This window comes from Hemitrygon akajei, chromosome 12 (assembly GCF_048418815.1).
Source record: "Hemitrygon akajei chromosome 12, sHemAka1.3, whole genome shotgun sequence".
Classification (NCBI taxonomy): domain Eukaryota; kingdom Metazoa; phylum Chordata; class Chondrichthyes; order Myliobatiformes; family Dasyatidae; genus Hemitrygon; species Hemitrygon akajei.
Window position 1 is genome coordinate 71,926,305 of NC_133135.1, and position 19,635 is coordinate 71,945,939.

Here is a 19,635-nt window from a genome sequence, read left to right on the forward strand (position 1 = left end):
GTTGTCCATTCTTCCTCAGATATAATTATCCCTCCTTCCTTCTCCCATTTTGCTTTAATGTATGAAGTTGAATGTGTTTTAAGATTTGACAACCCCTTATACATGATTGAAATGATTCTACTACCATTATCTGAATTATATGCTTTTCTAAAGAGCTCTATCAAGCATTTACTTGCCTTGGTTACATTTTTAAGCATCTTATTAACATATTGTCGCATGTGTAAATACCGATAAAAATCTTGTTTTTCTAATGTGTTTCCCTTTAAGCATTTCAAAACTGAACAGTGTTCCTTCTTTCGTTATGTTGCAAAGAACTGTTATTCCTTTAGCTGTCCAGTCCTTAAATCTAGCATCCAACTTATTTGGTGTAAAATCAGTCATATGCACACCATTTAAGAATTGTAATATCTCCCTCTGGATTATATTCTTTTATAGTAGTTTTCCATATTTTAAGAGTCAATTCACCCATGGGTTATCAATAGTATTTATGTACCTTTGCAGGTTGTTATCAGCCAAAATTGCTTTTATGGGGATGGGAAGTACCCGTTCCTCAATGTTTTTCCATTGAGCGTCATATGATGGGTTGCACCAACATATCACAGCTCTCAACTGTGCTGCAAAATAATAATCTCTAAGGTAGGCCCTATCCCCCCTTTTCCTTTGCTAATTGCAAAGTTTTGAGATGAACTCTAGGCCTTTTACCCTGCCAAATATACCTTGATAGCATCTTGTTCCATTCATTGAATTGATTTTGATTGATCTCTATTGGTAGTGTCTGAAAGAGATATAATATTCTGGGCAGTATATTCATTTTAATAGATTCAATCATTGAACTGAGACTGAAAAAAGGAATCAGGCTCCATCTTGCCACATCTTCCTGAATTTTTTTATATAAAGGCTGATAATTACATTCTGATAATTTTACCAAATCTTTGGGCATAATGATGCCCAAATATTTGAAAGACTCTGTGTGCCATGCCCAGGGGTATCGACTTTCAATTTCTCTTGGTGGGCTATAGTAATATGAAAGTAATCGGGTTTAATCTACCGGGTATGTTGATCTTGTATCCTGATAATTGACCAGATTGTTCAAAGGATTGCATCAATTTAGGCAAAGACTATGTTGGTTGCCCTAGATAGATCAAAATGTCATCCACATAACAAGCCAATTTATGCTCTGTCCCTTTAACAGTAATTCCCCTGATATCTTCATTTTGTCTGATGTATTGAGCTAATGGTTCCAGATATAGCGCGAACCCTGTCTCGTGCCCCTTTCAAGGGTAAGACTATTTGATAAATATCCATTGATATTAATCCTAGCAGTAGGATTGTCATATAGTGTCTGTATAGTATTAATAATTGTGTCTTGGCAACCAGATCTATGTAAAACTCCGTAAAGAAAATTCCAATTAACCGAATCAAATGCTTTTTCAGCGTCCACGCTTATCACTATTGCTTCGATTTTATTTTTTTGTATATGATCCATAATGTGAAGTGTCCTTCGTATATTGTCTTGTGTCTGGCGTTGTCATATAAAACCTGTCTGATCGTTACGTATCAATATGGGTAGAAACTCCTCTAATCGTTTGTCCATGATGGAGGTAAATAACCTATAATCTACATTAAGAACAGATATTGGTCTAAATGACCGGCATTCCATTTTATCCTTGCCTTCTTTCAGTATAGCTAAGATTATCGCTTCCTTCCAACTGGGTGGCATTTCTGCCTATATCAAGAGACTGATATCCTATTGAGGGTGAAACCTTAGGACACATAACCAACCTCCAGTTTACCTGTTCAGGTGGATGTAAAAGATCCCATAGAATAATTCAAATTTAAGTGCAGAAGTTTTCGTGTGGCTGTAGCCAAGACTCCTCTGAAAACCTGAAAGGGGTAGGGTGGAAGAGTATATAAAATCTGATCATTCACATATTATTTGTGGGATCTAAACTGTTCACAAATCAAGAACTTTGCTCTACAACCCCAAAAGTAACTCTATTCATCAAAATAAAATTAAAATAATTGGCAATTATGTATTGCTTTTTTCCCACCTAAAGAAACTCAAAATACTTACTGCCAACTGCATACACTGTTGAAACAGAACAGCAATGACAAAATTGTGCATATCAAGATTCCACAAGTAAACACAATATAAAGATTAAACAATCTTTTCCACTGATACTAGTAAAAACTAGCCTAAAGATATAATCAGGATCAGATTATCACTGACATGATGTGGAATTTGTTGTTGGTAGCAGCAGAACAATGCAAAGACATAAAAATCTATAAATTAGAAAATTAAATAAATTAAGTACAAAATTAGAATAACAAGGTAGTGTCCATGGACCATTCAATAATCTGATTGCAGAGCGGGGAAGAAGCTGTTCCTAAATCTGCACCTGTACCTGCACATCTTCCATGATAGTAGTAACAAGAAGAGGGCATGTCCCGGATGGTAAAGGTCTTTAAGGGTGTCACCTTCTTGAGGTACTCCCTCTTAAAGAGGTCCTCAATAGTGGGAGGAATATGCCCACAATGGAGCTGGCTGAGTCTATAACCATCTGCACCCCTTTGTCTTCCTGAGCATTGGGCTTCCATACCAAGCTAAAATGCAAAACAGTCAGAATGCTTTCTGCCATACATATGTAACACACTGTAACCCAGGCTGCAAAATTCAAAAATCAGAGAGGCAAAGGGACTTGGGAGTCCTCATGCAGGATACCTGAAGGTTAACATGCAAGCTGATTCAGTGGTAAGGAGGGCAAATGAAATATTAGCATTCATTTCAAGATGACTAGAATATAAAAGGATACAAGTATAGAATAATAAGGTTTTATAAGGCCTTTGTCAGACTGCACGGAGCATTGTGATAAGTTTTGGGCCCGTTATCTAAGAAAGGATGTGCAGGAATTGGAGAAGGTCCACAGGAGTTTCACAAGAATGATTCTGTGAGTGAAAGGGTTGAAGTATGAGGAATGCTTGATGGCTCTTGGCCTGTATTTACTGAAGTTTAGAAGAATTGGGGGGGGGGGGGGGAGAAGAATCTCATTGAAACCTACTGAATATTGTAAATTCTAGATAGAGTGAATATGGAAAGGATATTGCTTATATTGAGGGAGTCTAGTCCAGAGATAAGGAGGGGTTTCTTTAGCCAGAGGGTAGTGAATCTATGGAATTCATGCCATTGATAGCTCTGGAGGCCAAGCAATTGGATATATCTGAAGAGGAGGTTGAGAGGTTCTTGATTAGAAAGGGCATCAAAGGCTACAGGAAGAAGGCAGAAGAATGAGTTTGAGAGGGATAATAAATCAGCTATGATGGAAAGATGGAGCTGATTCGATGGCCTACTTCTGCTCCCATGTCTAATGGTCTTATTGTATTGGATGTCACATTTTAAAGCAAAATAAATTTGAGACATAAACATTCAATTTCTATAAGGACATGAATCAAAATTTGATAAAGAAATGCTCTTTCATTATGTATTAACACTACATTTAAGGGAAATGGTTATTATAATTTTAAACATTTTTCAGATTTCTCAACTCTATTTCATAGCTATGTGTGACAGATGAGTATATTATTCAAAATATTGACTTTATACAGTGAAGGCGGCAGCATTATCCACATTTAACTATTATCTTGACTGCCATGTATCGTACCTGAGGCTGTATAATCTGTATGCAAAATACTCATGCTCTAGTTAAATGATGAAGCATAAGATTATCTGGTTCCTGTTATCCAATAGAATGAACAAATAAATTTAAGTAATTTAAATGGAGAATCTTAAGGAATATTGCATACTCATAGTCTCTTCTCTTTGTATTAATAACAGCATTTTGGAAGACTGTCATGAAAGTTATTTTACTGAAACTCTGCTAATGAGTAAAAAAGCATTTACCCATTATGCCACACATCAGAGTTAATCTTCCAGGCTGATAATTTTTCATCAGGAGAAATCCCTCTCTCCACATTGGTAAATTTTATACAACTTTTTTTTAAACACTTTTATTTCAAATTTGTGGTCTCTAATGCATTTTGTTCCCACCTGTATAGACATATGTGTCATAGATATTGGAATCAAACAGCCCAAAATAATGAAAATAAACTGCCTGTGGAAGTAATAACAATTTTAATCTCTTTCTCATGTTTTTAACATTATATCTCATATAAAATTTAACTTTTGATAAAGGAAATCCTCTGATTTTAACAGTTTAAAACACAATCTTGTTTTCATTATACAAATAATCACAAGATAGGCAGAATCAATCAATAAAATTACCTCTGCAGAGAGAGTTCAATTAACACAGTTTAATAAATGCAAGCTCATTTGCCTTACACTAATCTAATATGTAAGAATACAAGCTACTAGGAGTTTTTATTTGAGCGATTGTCCGTTTCAAGAACGTGCATTTAGAAAAGAACTATGACATATAGAAATAAAATGCCAATGATTGGGTTTTCCTATATCCAGCTTTAACCAATGGGGAAAAATATTAACTTAGCAAACATATTTTATTACACTACTGACAACTTTGTGCTAGTGATGCATGTCAAATATGCAAAGCTTACACTATATATGTGCACTTTGCTTTAACAGAATGCAACACATGACTTTAAAATTGCAGTTGATTTCTGCATGTTGACTTCTGACCAATTTCATTCATTTGTGCTGTGCTGATTAATGATATAATAGTAAACAAAGGTGGAGAGGTATAATACAGAAAGAAAACAAAAGATGTTTCAGATTTGCAAATGACAATTTATTTGCAAAATTCTTCGAAGAAATGGCTGAATCTCTAATTATCATAGTTGTAGAATTTCAGAAAAGCTGTCTATTGAATTTTGAAACACCCCCACATGTTGGCACATAAATTAACTATAGCTTCAGTCTAAGGCAATACAAATGTCACACACAGAAACTGCAGCAAAAATGAAATAAGGCCAGAAGAATAAAAAGGGATCACTCATGAATTTGTGCAGGCAATAGTGCATTTGGGATGACAGTGAATTAAACAGATGGATCCCCCGGTGAGTGTTTCACAAGAGCTCCTACAACACATGCACACCAGTTTTAAGATGTACTTGCCAGGACTTAGGAAATAATTTGAGCTGCACTGCAAGGATAATGGATAACAGTAAAAAGCCCCTATCCTTGATGAAAACCCTGAAGTACTTTGTGATCAAGTTATACATTCCCTATTACATTCTATGATGAAACCAAAATTAGGAAGAATAAGTAATGGCTGATGTGGAAATTTGTTGAGTACAATTCCCTTTACCGCAATGTTGTTTAGAAAACATTATCTTGATGTCTTATTTATGTATAGATTTTACAAGCTACAAGAAGCTCTTCTCCAATTTAAAATCCAACGATCCAGATTTTACAGCAATACACGTATGGGACTCCTATAACTTCTTTAAGATGTGATGAAGAAGACTGATCTTAATTTTGCTTTTTTCATTGGTTTTCTCTCGGTGCTGTTGTTAATGGCTTGGCTGAACAATGAGGACTTAAAAATTTTCCTGCTAGATAACAGCCTCTCAAACACATCCTCCAGATTCAGCAAATTCAGTTTTGAAGTTCCAGAACATAAAAGAAGCTTGCTTTAATGGATTTACACAGTACTTAGGAATTTTGAATTAAAACTGCAGTTTGTAAGAAAAATATGATGATCTTGAACATGGAAATTTGGCTCTGCAAAAATTCCAGGTACTCAATTCAAATGAAGACTGAGCAGTACATTTTAAGTCTTTGTCTCATTTATTATTTACCAAAATGTAGATAACAACAGAATACTTCAACATGGCATGTTGAAGTATTCTCTTATTCAAGAGAGGGAGTAGGGATTGCCCAGAAAACTATAGGCCAGTGAGTCTTACTTCAGTGATTGGTAAGTTGATGGAGAAGATCCTGAGAGGCAGGATTTATGAACATTTGGAGAGGCATAATATGATTAGGAATAGTCAGCATGGCTTTGTCAAGAGCAGGTCGTGACTTATGGGCCTGTTTGAATTTTTTGAGGATGTGACTAAACACATTGATGAAGGTAGACGTAGATGTAGTGTATATGGATTTTAGCAAGGCATTTGTGGAACTGGCTTGCCCACAGAAGGCAAAGAGTGGTTGTAGATGGGTCATTTTCTGCATGGAGGCTGGTGACCAGCGGTGTGCCTCAGGAATCTGTTCTGGGACCCCTACTCTTTGTTATTTTTATAAATGACCTGGATGAGGAAGTGGAGGGATAGGTCAGTAAATTTGCTGATGACACTAAGGTTGCAGGTGTTGTAGACAGTGTGAAGGGTTGTCAAAGGTTACAGTGGGACATCGATAGGATGCAAAACTGGGCTGAGAAGTGGCAGATGGAGTTCAAGCCAGATAAGTGTGAGGTGGTTCATTCTGGTAGGTCAAATATGATGGCAGAATATAGTATTAATGGTAACACTCTTAGCAGTGTGGAGGATCAGAGGGATCTCGGGGTCCGAGTCCATAAGATGCTCAAAGCTGCTACGTAGGCTGACTCAATGTCAGGCAAACGGTGCATTGGCTTTCATCAATCGTGGGATTGAGTTTAAAAGCCGAGACCCCACTTGGGAGTACTGAGCTCAATTCTGGTCACCTCACTACAGGAAGGATGTGGAAACTACAGAAAGGGTGCAGAGGAGTTTTACAAGGATTTTGCCTGGATTGGGGAGCATGTCTTATGAGAATAGGTTGAATGAACTCGGCCTTTTCTCCTTGGAGCGACAGAGGATGAGAGGTGACCTGATAGAGGTGTACAAGATAATGAGAGGTATTGATTGTGCGGATAGTCAGAGGCTTTTCCTCAGGGGTGAAATGGCTAGCACGAGAGGGCATAGTTTTAAGGTGCTTGGAAGTAGGTACAGAGGAGATGTCAGGGGTAAGTTTCTTTACACAGAAAGTGGTGCGTGCGTGGAATGGGATGCCAGCAGCAGTGGTGGAGGCGGAAGTGATAGTGTCTTTTAAGAGACTCCTGGACGGCTACATGGAGCTTAGAAAAATAGAGGGCTATGGGTACAGCCTCGATAGTTCTAAGGTAGGGGCATGTTCGGCACAGCTTTGTGGGCCAAAGGGCCTGTATTGTGCTGTATGTTTTCTATATTTCTATTGCATACACTATGGAGGAGAAAAGTCATTCAGTTTGATATGAAAGTCAACAATGCAGCATCTGTGGAGTAATTTGCCCAACCCTACAAGATTAGTTTGATTTTCAAGTGTTATTTTTAAGTTTTTTGCATGGAAAGAAGATCAAGTACTATTGCAGGATCAGTTAATTGAAGCCATATTCATTCCAACCCTAAGATCTGGATGTTAAAACACGTATACTTATAAAGGTAACATATTTAATAGCCAGAATTAGCCAACATATCCTTTGCTGTTGCCAGCAACAACATGTGAAAATGTCAATTATCATCTCACACATGTAGCACCTGTTCTTGCAAAATGAGCAGAACAAATGTCTGCAGTTTCATTCAAAATACCAAAATTTTTAACACCAATTTTTGAAACTTGCATGTTAACAGCAACATCTTAATCCCAGTCTTACCATTATTTTAGAAGCGTTTTTAAAAAAAATATGCTGGAACACAAACAAGAAATTAAAAACTTGAGACTTTGAAAATGCATATTATAGAGTTTGATTTTGTTTCTTAGAGACAAAAAGTTAATGAATTTCAATTAAATTTCTTTTCGATGTCCAATTTTACCACATGCAAGTAATATCAAAAAATTCATAAAAAGATATAAAGGATAACAAGATACAACTTTGCACATTAGTAGGAGGGTTTAGATTATCAAGACAGCAATGACCTAAACATCTGATTAGTACCATTAAGTTTAGGAATATTAGCCTGGATGAAGGTTCTAAATATGCTATAGAGCTGGTGTAGTAATACAAGCAGGAAACATCCGATCTGCAATACTATTTTACATTTAACTATAATATGCCAACAGTCTTAAGAACAAGAACTTTGAAACTTAATTCTAAAAGAAGGCATCTTTGATACTCCTATCATACTGCAAGAATATTTTCAAATTTTGGAATTTTGATATATTTTTATGTTTTTATGTCAAACTCTTAAAAATGCTAACTTCATTATTTCATTGAAAGAAACTATTCACCGCATGGACATCAGGAAGAAAAATAGCATGTTGATTCAACGCTTCCTAACAGTTAATAGTCGCTCATCTTTCATTTACTGTATCCTACATTATCAATAACACATTTTAGGGGAAAAAATCTTTCAATATAAATTGCTATTCTTCTAATTTTGTTGCCCATTTCATCAGCATTTTATCAACAAAATAATGGACATAACTTGTGTTGCAAATGCTTACCTTGCCTGATACCACAATGGATGAGTCTTCTGCTGTTGAAACGTTCCAAGAGACACGTGCAAATTTGTCACTTTACATGTTGTCTTGATTGAAGAGTAGCATTCTACTGTTAATAAAATATATCACCATTTAATGTTGTCACTATTTATAATTAATACTTTCAGAACTTTAACATGTTTGAACATATTGATTTTGTATCTGCCATGCAATGAATTTCAAAGTTTCATTCGAAAGTGATCTCTCAGTCAACAAAAAAAAAATCAGTGGCACAGCAGTGAAAATACAAAAGATATACAAAGACACCATGCAGAAGAATAGACCATCTCATTTAACCAAACCCATCCACATTAAAAATCTACACCAACTGTCCTAAAGATAGTTGCTGCGAAGCAAGTTCCTAATCGATCTCCTTTCTCTTCAGTTACATCCTTTAGTATTTCTCCAGCAATGTAGTCTTACTGCTTTAGAAACATGGTTTTGAATAAGAGCACATTTCAGCTTAAATCACAAGTTCAATTACGTGGAACACGCTGCCTATCTCGGGCAAAGGAATATTCTCTACTGCTTCTGAACTGTTGCCATTTGTTTTTCTGCTCTGTAAACTGTACTTTAACATCAAAAATACTTCTTTTCAATAGCTTAAACACCACCTGGTATGGGCTGGGATGGGGGGGGGGGGGGGCCACAATATCACAATAAGCTGCAGAAAGTTGTGAACTCAGTCAGCTCCATCATCGGTACTGGCCTCCCCAGCATCCAGGACATCTTCAAGGAGCAATGCTTCAAAAAGGCAGTATCCATCATTAAGGACCCTCATCACCCATGACATACCCTCTTCTCACTGTTACCATCAGGGAGGTGGTACAGGAGCCAGAAGGTACATACTCAATGATTAAGGTATAGCTTCTTTCCCTCTGCCACCAGATCTCTGAACGAACACTGAACCCATGAACACTCTCAATGTTTTTCTCTCTTTATGCACTATTTATTTAACATTTTTAATAAATTTTTTATTGTGTATTGCAATGTACAGCTGCCACATTACAACTAATTTGTTGGTGATACTAAATCTCATTCTGATTCCGATTCTGGACTTCATTCAAATATGTCACCTATTTCTGAAGCTGGAAAATGGTTCACCAATACTTCATATAGACTACACCTCATCTTTAACCATACTATCTTTGGATATTAAGTCTAGATCTCTATCATTCCCTGATACTGTAATCCTTTTCAAAACAACCAAAAAATAACAGCAGCCACCTAGTCCTTAAAACCTTCCTCACTATTCAATGAGATCATTGCCAATCTTATACCTGTGCCATTTTACTGCAGTATCTACATATTCCTTGATTCAATCAAAATCCAGAAATCTATTGATCCTTGTTTTGAGTGAACATAAATGACCAAGCCTCCACATCCCTCAGAATTCCAGCAGTACACTACCCACTGAGTATGGAAACTTCTCATTTCACTCCTAAACGCCCTACCCCTATTTGTGAGGCTCCGACTCCGGGTATGAATTGGTCAGCTAGAGTTCAGTCTCAGAGTATGACATAAACTATTTAGGTCTGCGTATCTGCATTTTGCCTGTCATTCCTTTTGCTTCAATAAAAAAAAAGCAGTTCTCATTCTTGAAAATACAGTTGGACTATATTCTCTAATCTCTCCTGTTACAACCAACCACCATGTCTGGAACCAATCTTGTGCACTGAAGATTCACTCCGTCTAATAGTATATTCCTTTCTTATGTTAGGAGACTAAAATTGTACAGAATACTCCAAATGCTCTGTACAAAACATAATAATTCGTACATTAGCAAGGTTTCCTACTTAAATATTAGTGTTCTTTTTCAATATTTCCCCCTTTTTTTTCTCTTTACTAAGTCCATCACTTCCATTTCTCAGATTCAGACTAATTTATAATTATATATGCTGGAGTGCAATGAAATTCCTTTACACACAAAGCTCACAGAGTAAAAACTATACATGGTAATACAACTACTACGAAAGAACAGAATGATACAAAGATTGTAGTGCAATTTGAAGTAGTGCAAAAAGAAATGCTAGTGACAATAATGGAGTAACCAGAAAAGGTAGAATTAAGAGTCCAATAATGTGGCAGCAGTACCACAAGGAAAGGTATGTGAAAGAGGTGATTGTTTTTGTAATTTTATAGCAATGGGGAACATGGTAATCCAGTCTTTCAAGCTCCTGTATCTTCTCCCAAAAAATACAAGAGATAAAAGGTATTAGACATCCTTGACGATACCATAAGCCTTCCTAAAGCAATCCACTATGAAGATAGATCACATGGAAGAAAGTGAAGATCCAGTAATGGATTGGGTTGTGTTTACTACTCTCTGCATGTTCCATTGATCCAGAGAATAGTAGTTGCCACACTATATCGATGTGCAAACAATAAAGATGCTTTCTGAAGTGCATCTGTAATAGTTCAACAGAATTCTTGAGGATACGTCAAATTCTCTCAGGTGCCCAAGAAACCAATGTTTTCTTTTAAATCACCACATCAGTATGGAGGGACCAGATGAGGTTGCTGATGATATGAATGTCAAGGAATCTGAAACTATCAACCAGCTCTATTGTAGCTCCATTGACAAGGACAGGGTTGTGTTCACCATCGCACGACCCCACCCTACCCCATCCCTTGGGTCAACTACCAGCTCTTTCATTTTGAACTAGGTTGTCATTCTAACACCATGATACAAGGTTTACGATCTCATACCTGTACTCCATTGCATTACTATCGTTGATCCAACCTAATAACAGTGGAGATACAGGTGTCCCCCCTTTACAAAGGTAGAGTGTTCCTATGAAACCTTTCTTAAGCCGAAATGGCATAAAGCGAAGCACCATTAATTTACATGGGAAAAATTTTTGTAAAAGCGAAAATCCTCTTTGTAATGCGAAAACAGGTGATTAATATAGGTCTTTTGTAAAAGCAAAGTGGCGTAAAGTGAAAATTCTTAAAGTGGGGGACACCTGTAATGGAAAACTTAGAAATGATCAACACACCACTGTATTTCAGCACATGGAGTAGAGCATGGAACTGAGCACTCAACTTTGGGAAGCACTAGGACTGAGGGTTAGGACAGTATTCTTCAGTATTGTGTTGTGTTGTTGAAAGTTGTGCTGTAATTGATGTTTAGCATCCTGACAAATGTATTCTTATTGTCAAGGTGATCTACTGCTGAATGTAGTGCAAGGGATACAGTGTCCTCTAGAGACCTAGTTTTCCAATATGCAAATCACAAGGAGCCAAGATCAAACAGGAGGCTGGTATTGCTGTGGGCTAATCTTTCAAAGCACTTCATTATCTTAAGTTTTATAGGCAATGATCAATAGTCATTGAGCCAGGACAAGATTTTCCTTGAGGACTAGAATGATGGAGGTTTTCTTGAAGCAGGTGGGAATGGTGGACTATTGTAGTGGCTCTTGAGCAACCTGTTATTCCAAATACAATACCAAATCTTCAACAGTACTCAACCTTCTACTTTTATCATCATCCCACCCTAGACTCCCTCATGATTAAAATTTCTTCCTGTGTTCCTTTTCAACTTCTAAAGTACCCAGAGAGAGGCATCATCACCTCCTTGCAAGGAACCCCAACCTTTTCTCTCACTGACCTTCCCACCCTTCATGAACTGTTCATTTCTTTCATATCCAATAACCTTCCAGAATATGAATTATCAACTTCCTAAACATTTTCTTCCAGTTCAAGAACCTTTAATTAAATCACCATCACAACCTGACAAAAACCTTAGTGAAGACACCCAAAATTAAGCATTTTCATTAATTTAATCTTACACCACTTGTTCTGCCAAGATTACTGCAGCAGCAGTGTGCATCCTATTACCAAGTCATGCCCCACTCCACCTGCTGGACTGCTCTCTACACATCTGTGATTTTCTCCCGTTTTGGGGCATCTTAGGTTGTTCCAAACTTCTCACCTTTTGGTTTAAATCCCCCCACTACTATCCATCCATGTACTATATACATTTTTCCACTGATATCTTCATTAGTTACCTTCTTCCTCAACTTTATAGATCAAGTAACATAACATGTGTAATTTCTACCTTCATCTTAATTCATTCTTTGAGGTCATCATCCTCCCATTTCTTAATCTCACTCTCCATATAAACTCCTCAAGAAAATATCCTTGTACTTGCCAGCTCTTGTAGCCTTTCTGCTTCCAACTCAGTAACAGATAATGTGATTTCTGATACTTTAATGTACTGCCCACCACTCATATTCCTTCAAATACTACTTTTGTCCACCTACATCCTGGGGGAAAAAAAGAAAAAGTAGCTTTCCCAACTTACTTACATGCCAAAATCCCAGCTATCCCCATTAATCATTTTTCTGCAGCTTTGGCTACACATACCAACAGACTAACTTTGATGTCAGAATCCCCATCTCTGTCCTTAACCATTCCACATTGCAAACAATCTTCAAGCCTATTTTCCCATCTCCATGCCACCTTGCACACCCATTACCCTTTTTGCTCGCAATCAGTGTGGGCAGTACATGGACTTTGACATATTGACTAAGACCATCAGTCAGTGTTCCTTGACCACTAGACTAAAGTTTGCATTTCTTTGTTCTCTTTTTAGCTCTTTTTGTTAATTGTCTATTCTCAGGAAATGCTATATTGCCGGCAAATCTGCCATTATCCTTCAGCTCAAAAACCTCAACCGTCCCTCTTTTCAAGGTGCCACAATCAATCTTACCATTTCATTGCACAATCTCTGAAATTTATGCCCATCTATTGAATGCTTAAGTGATTTTCAATTACTTCATTCTCTGCCATCATATCAAAACATCTCTAATCAAAGTTGCTAATGACATTAATAAACTTTGCTTGCTTTTATCAGTCAATCTCAGTGATTCAGGAACAGCTTATTCCCCTCTGCCATCCAATTCTAAAATGGACATTGAAGCTTTGGACACTACCTCACCTTTTTTAAAATATACAGTATTTCTGTTTTTGCACATTTTTTCAATCTATTCAATATACATAATTGATTTGTTTATTTATTATGTTTTATTTTATTTATCAATATTATTTTTCTCTCTCTCTGCTAGATTATGTATTGCATTGAACTGCTGCTGCTAAGTTAATAAATTTCACGTCACATGCCGGTGATAATAAACCTGATTCTGATTCTTATACACTTTGGAAAATCAAACCCGATGGCAGATACAAAGTTAATGGCACAATTCTTAGCAGAGTGGAGGAACAGAGGGATCTTGGGGTCCAAGTCCAAAGATCCCTCAAAGTTGTCATGTAAATTAAGTGTATGGGGCTGTGCTTGTCTTTTGTTAGTCGGGGGATTGAGTTCAAGATCCGCGAGGTAATGCTGCAGCTCTATAAAACTCTAGTTAGATCACTCTTGGGAGTATTGTATTTAGTTCTGGTAACCTCATTACATGAGGGATGCAGAAGCTTTACAGACAGCGCAGAGTAGATTTACCAGAATGCTACCTGGATTAGAGAACATCTCTTCCAAAGAAAAATTAAGCAAGCTAGACCTTTTCTCTTTGTAATGAAGAAGGAAGAGAGGAAACTTGATAGGAGTTGTATAAGATGATCAGAGGCATAGATAAAGTGGACAACCAGCACCTCCACCCCCCACCCCACCCCACTCCCATGGTGGTAATGGCTAATATCAGATAATATACTTTTATGGTGACTGGACAAAGGTATGTGGTGGGGATATCTCAGAGATAGTAGTTTTTCTTTTGCAAAGAGTGGTAAGTGCACAGAATGCACTGCAAGGGGTAATGGTAGAGGCAAATACATTAGGTACATTTAATAAACTCTTAGGTAGAGAGATAAAAGAACAATGAAGGTCTATGTAGCAGGAAAGGTTCAATGCAGCACCGTTCTATTTTCTAACCACTTATTTGGACCTACATATTTTTGCCTGGCTCTATCTCACCCCATCAGCTTCTGAAGCTCATGTTCACTATTGTTAACTAAAGATCTGATCGTTTCAACAAATTTCTGGGAAATCTGAGTCATTCATTCTATCTTTCCTCCCTGTGTTCTAACTTGCAGCAAATTCCATTTATCAATCACATTGTATGCTATGGGACATAACACAATACAGCACAAGGACAGGCCATTCAGTCAATTATATCAGTGCCAACTATGATGCCAACTTAAACTTAACCCATTAGTCTCAATATAGTCAATCTCCTATCTGTTCATATGCCTGTCTAAATGTCTCTTAAATGTTGCTATCATATCTGCTTTCACCATCTCTCCTGGCAGTGCACTGCAAGTACTACGCGCCATGCAGAACTCCTTGAAACTTCCCTCCTCTCACCTTAATCTATGCCCTCTAGTACTTGACATTCCCATACCTTAAGATGAACCTTAAAACACAAATCTTATGCTTTATAATTAACCTTAATATTTCTTCATTAGGCTTGGTGCCTACATGACGTTATACCTAGGAATTCAGATGTTAGAAATTTTAAAAGTACTGCTTTTGCTGCTCTGGTCCACGTGCAGTCAAATGTACTTCCAAAGCTCACCACTTCAGGTTATTCCAAAGTGTATGTTTACTATAATTGTTCATGCTCCACATTTTACTACAGGACATTTCAATGTCCATCCAAATAAATACATTTCTGAAAGCATCTCTGTAATACAAAGGTATTTCTCTGATACAGAGATAGACAGAATATGTCACAGTAGCGAGGCAGTTATTGTAATGTGACTACAGTGCCAGCAACCCAGGCTCAATTTTTAATATATTTTTTAAATTTTCTTTTGCTCAGCATAACAAAACTTTCAATTTTCAAACATATTTACATTTCTTCCCCTCACAGATATCAGCTATCAGAACACTTCCATCAAAATATAGACATCACCACCGCATCCTATACAAAAGCCCTTATTAGTATAGCAGACAGGTTTACATCAACATATTGCAGAGAAGGTTGCCATGTTTTATAAAAACTATTTATTTTTGAGTGTACCATACATGTTAAAAAGTCCAAAAGAATGTATTCCATGATTAATTTACACCAACCAAAAAGTCCAGGGGCCTTATCGGATATCCAATGAAGTAAAATGTTCTAGAGCAAACATGAGGAAATCTGCAGATGCTGGAAATTCAAACAACAACACACACAAAATGCTGGTGGAACACAGCAGGCCAAGCAGCATCTATAGGGAGAAGTAAAATGTTCTTCCCCACACAAAAAGTCAGGATGTTAAAAACTTCTTTCTGATGTGTATTAATAATACGATTGTTGAGTAGGCCTAAGAGAAAAGGCATTAGGTCCAGTTCAAGCTCCATTTTCAGAATCTTTTCTATTTCACCCAAAATATCACTCCAGCATGCCTGAAGTTTAGGACAAGTCCAAAAACAGTGGGTGAAAGTTACAGCATTTACTTTATATTTAGAACACATTGGAGAAACCCCCATCATAAATTTCGAGAGACAATCTGGAGTCAGATGGGCTCTATGCAGAATTTTGAGTTGCAATGCTTTAGTTCTATTACAAACTGAAATTTTCTTTGCATTATCACAGACGTCTTCTCGTGTTTCAGCTGTATTTTCTACTCCCAGCTCTCCCTCCCAGACCCTTCCCAGCTGCTCAGCCTCTCCACAAGAACGTTCCCACAGGATGCAGTAAAAAGTACTAATAGAAACTCCACCCTTAGAACAGAACACCCTCTTTTCTATGTCAGAACTATAGAAATCAGTTAACAACGATGTTTTTTTTCTGTATATAATCTCTTATCTGAAAGAAACAAAAAAGATCCTTGTTAGGTATGTTGAATTTCTGTACTATTTGACTAAAAGACATCATTGTTTTTTCATCAAACAAGTCTCCTAGATGAAAAATACCCTCAGAAATCCAAAGTTTAAATCCAGAATCCAATATGCCAGGCTGAAAATCTGGACTGCCGGTTATTGGAGTGAAGGGTGATATTTTTGCTGTGTTGTCCTCAATTTGTCACACCACCCTCCAAGCCCTGATTGTGTTAATTATTATTGGATTGTGACAATATTCCTTAACTAGTTTCATCGTATTAAGAAAAAGCAAATTAATAAGAGGGCATTTTGTTTGTGAGGTTTCAATGTCTAGTCAAATTGAGAAGGGGTCCCTGAAAACCCAGTCAACCATAAAAGATAAAAAGGAACTTAATTGATATTTTTTGATGTCTGGTAGGTAAATCCAGACCCCCTAGACTACTGGGAAGCTGTAACTTAGACATTCTAATACAGCGTCTTTTTTTGTTCCAGATGAAAGAAACAAACCAGCCATTTATTTTTTCAAGAGATTGTTAGGTGAAAATGTCTGGAATCATTTGTATTGGATAGAGCAGACGAGGAAGAATGTTCATTTTGAGCAAGGATATTCAGCTAAGCCAAGAAATAGGAAGAATGCTCCATCGCTCAAGATCCAGTTTGATCTGGTCAAATAACTGTGTAAAGTTAGCTTTGAACAACTGATCAAACATAAGTGTGATAAATATGCCTTGATAAATAAAACCTGTCTGTGACCATTTAAAGGGGAAAACACCGTGGGTGTCAGGTACCTGCTGCAGATTCCCCAGCAGGCTCAATTTTGATGCTATCTGTGAAGTGTTTGTACATTCTCCCAGTGACCACATAATTTCCTCCAGATGCTCCAGTTTCCTCCCACACGCCAAAGACATACTAATTAGTAGGTTAATTGGTCACATGGGTGTAATTGGGTGGCATGGGCTCGTTGGGCTAGAAGAGGCTGCTGCTGTGCTATACATAGAAACATAGAAAACCTACAGCACTATACAGGCCCTTCGGCCCACAAAGCTGTGCCAAACATGTCCTTACCTTAGAAATTACCTAGGGTTACCCAAAGCCCTCTATTTTTCTGAGCTCCATGTACCTACCCAGGAGTCTCTTAAAAGATCCTATTGTATCTGACTCCACCACCGTCACCGGCAGCCCATTCCATGCACTCACCGCGTTAAAAAAAACTTAACCCTGACATCTCCTCTGTACCTACTTTCAAGTACCTTAAAACTGTGCCCTCTTGTGCTAGCCATTCCAGTTTTGGGAAAAAGCCTCTGACTATCCACCTCTTTAAAAAATGCAAGAAAACTGAACATTAACTAAAATACTCAAAATTCCAAATTCTAAATTCAAGTGCAAGTATACAATACTTAGACTTCCCAAAAAGACTGACAAATGTATACTTAGCAACTACCTAAAAACTAAAAATGGCCCACCTGAAATATGCAATTTGCTGCCCACAATACCTTCTATGAACCCATACCATCCCTAGTCATTTGAATACATGTATTCTGATGAGCTTGTCGAAGTAGAATACAAAACCAATATCTAAATAGATAATTTTTCAACAATTACAAAGAGCAAATAATAATTCTGTACTACAAAGGCTTTAGTATTTACTATTTTTGCAAGAAGCATCAAAAAATCAGAGGACATAATTTTCAATTTGATTAATATACATGCTAAACATCTCACATACAAAGCTCCAAACAAATCAGCTGCCTATACCCACTAGAGTTTAGAGTGATATTTTCACAGCAGGGGCAAAGAGCTAGTGATGATTCTCATTAACCCAATGTGCAGCTCTTACAATATTGTTTTTATATTCTATTATGTATCAATGAGCATGTTGCCAGGTGAGTAGACAAAGTAAAGCCAAGTGTGCCTTGAGAGGGAGGAGGTGCAGAGGCTAAAGGAAGGTGATGATATTCAAGGAAGCGGCTAAGTTACTGTATGAGGAAGAGGAATAGGAAACTTCAGTGATATGGAAGAGCAAGTGCAAGATGTGAAGAGGTAGGTGGATGAGATGTAAAGAAGAGAGGCAGAGGGCAAGACTATTTGTGTCTGAAACAGCATTATTATGTGAAAATGTTTGGGTGTCTTGCCAATTCCTGATATTTTTCCTGAGTTTCCTACAAGGGTAGTTAATATAAACAGGTTTTGTTTTAGTTCCACAAGTTGCCCTGTAAAATCACAACACTGCGTAGTCATGTTGGATTATTTATGCCTAAGACACTCATGGTTGGAAAATAGTGAAGATAACTTGTTTCAAACCCTAAGATGTGATCTCATTCAAACATACATAATTCTTATGGGATTTGACAGGGTATATGAAGATATTACTTTTGGCTACTCTGTCTAAAAATCCAAGGTTACAGTCTCAAAATGAGGGAGTCAATTATTCAGGACAAGGAGAAATTTCTTCACACCAAGGACATTAAAACTGGAATTCCATACCCAAGAAAGCAGGGAGGTGTTTAGCACATCACAGAATATTTTCAAAATACTTACGAACATATTTTTTGAATGTTAAGGGACATGCAAGAAAATGGTACTGAATGGAAAAGTAGCGGCACCTCAGAGTAATACAGCACAGAAAAAGGCCTTTCAGCCTATCTGGTCCATGCCTACCACACCTCTCTGTTACACCAAGCCGTTCCCTCTATGAACCTATCCAAATGCCTCTTAGACATTGCAAAAGTACTCACCTTGACCACTTCCTCAGGCAGCTCATTCCAGATACTCACGACCCTCTGTATAAATAAGTTACTTCTCCAGTTTCTTTTAAATATCTCCTCTTATCTTGTATTTGTGCTCTCTAATTTTGGACTCGCCAACTCTGGGAAATGCCTATGACCATCCATCCACCTTGTCTATTCCCTTCATGATTTTATAAATTTTATAAATGAGATCTCTCTCATTTTCCTATGCTCCAAAAATAAAGATTTTCTCCCTAGATCTCACACCCTCTAGCCCAGGCAGTATCTTTCCAGATCTTTTCCATACGCTCTCCAATTTGACAGCGTCTTTCCAACAACATTGTGACCATAGATATACTTTTGTGTCAAGTTTTTAAATCATAGAAAAACCAACAGATGAGGTCATAAAATATGAATATCTTTGGTACAGCATGTTAAATTAGAAATAATATTTAACATGTACAAGACCAAAGTATGGTAGTTTAGGATACCCATAAAATACAATCACTAAGATGCCAAACATACTACACTGATTCAGAGAATTATTACTAAGCAGTTATAAAGAGTTTCTATATTGGTATTTTAGAGTAATGCATAGCTATATTGGTATATTATTGTCACATGTACCAAGATACAATGAAATGCTTGTTTTGTATAGTATTTATACAGATCAAGTCATTACACAGAGCATTGAGCTAAATGTTAAAGCAATATTTTATGGTTTAGCCTTCACTAAAATAATATTATAGAACAAGTAG

The 19,635-nt window shown here is 37.1% G+C and overlaps 1 protein-coding gene across 9 annotated transcripts in view; it reads right to left on the reverse strand.

Annotated features, from left to right (window-relative positions):
- Positions 1-19,635, reverse strand: part of nek7 (NIMA-related kinase 7) — a 222,678-nt gene that overhangs the window by 118,195 nt on the left and 84,848 nt on the right. For 4 of the 9 annotated variants that reach the window (XM_073063492.1, XM_073063489.1, XM_073063494.1 and 1 more), the window contains 2 exons: positions 8,357-8,462; positions 1,794-1,884 (listed from right to left, as the gene is read on the reverse strand). The gene's annotated coding sequence lies outside the window, so the exon portion shown is untranslated. The remainder of the gene's footprint in view (positions 1-1,793; positions 1,885-8,356; positions 8,463-19,635) is intronic. The other 5 variants (XM_073063495.1, XM_073063491.1, XM_073063493.1 and 2 more) reach the window with 3 other exon arrangements.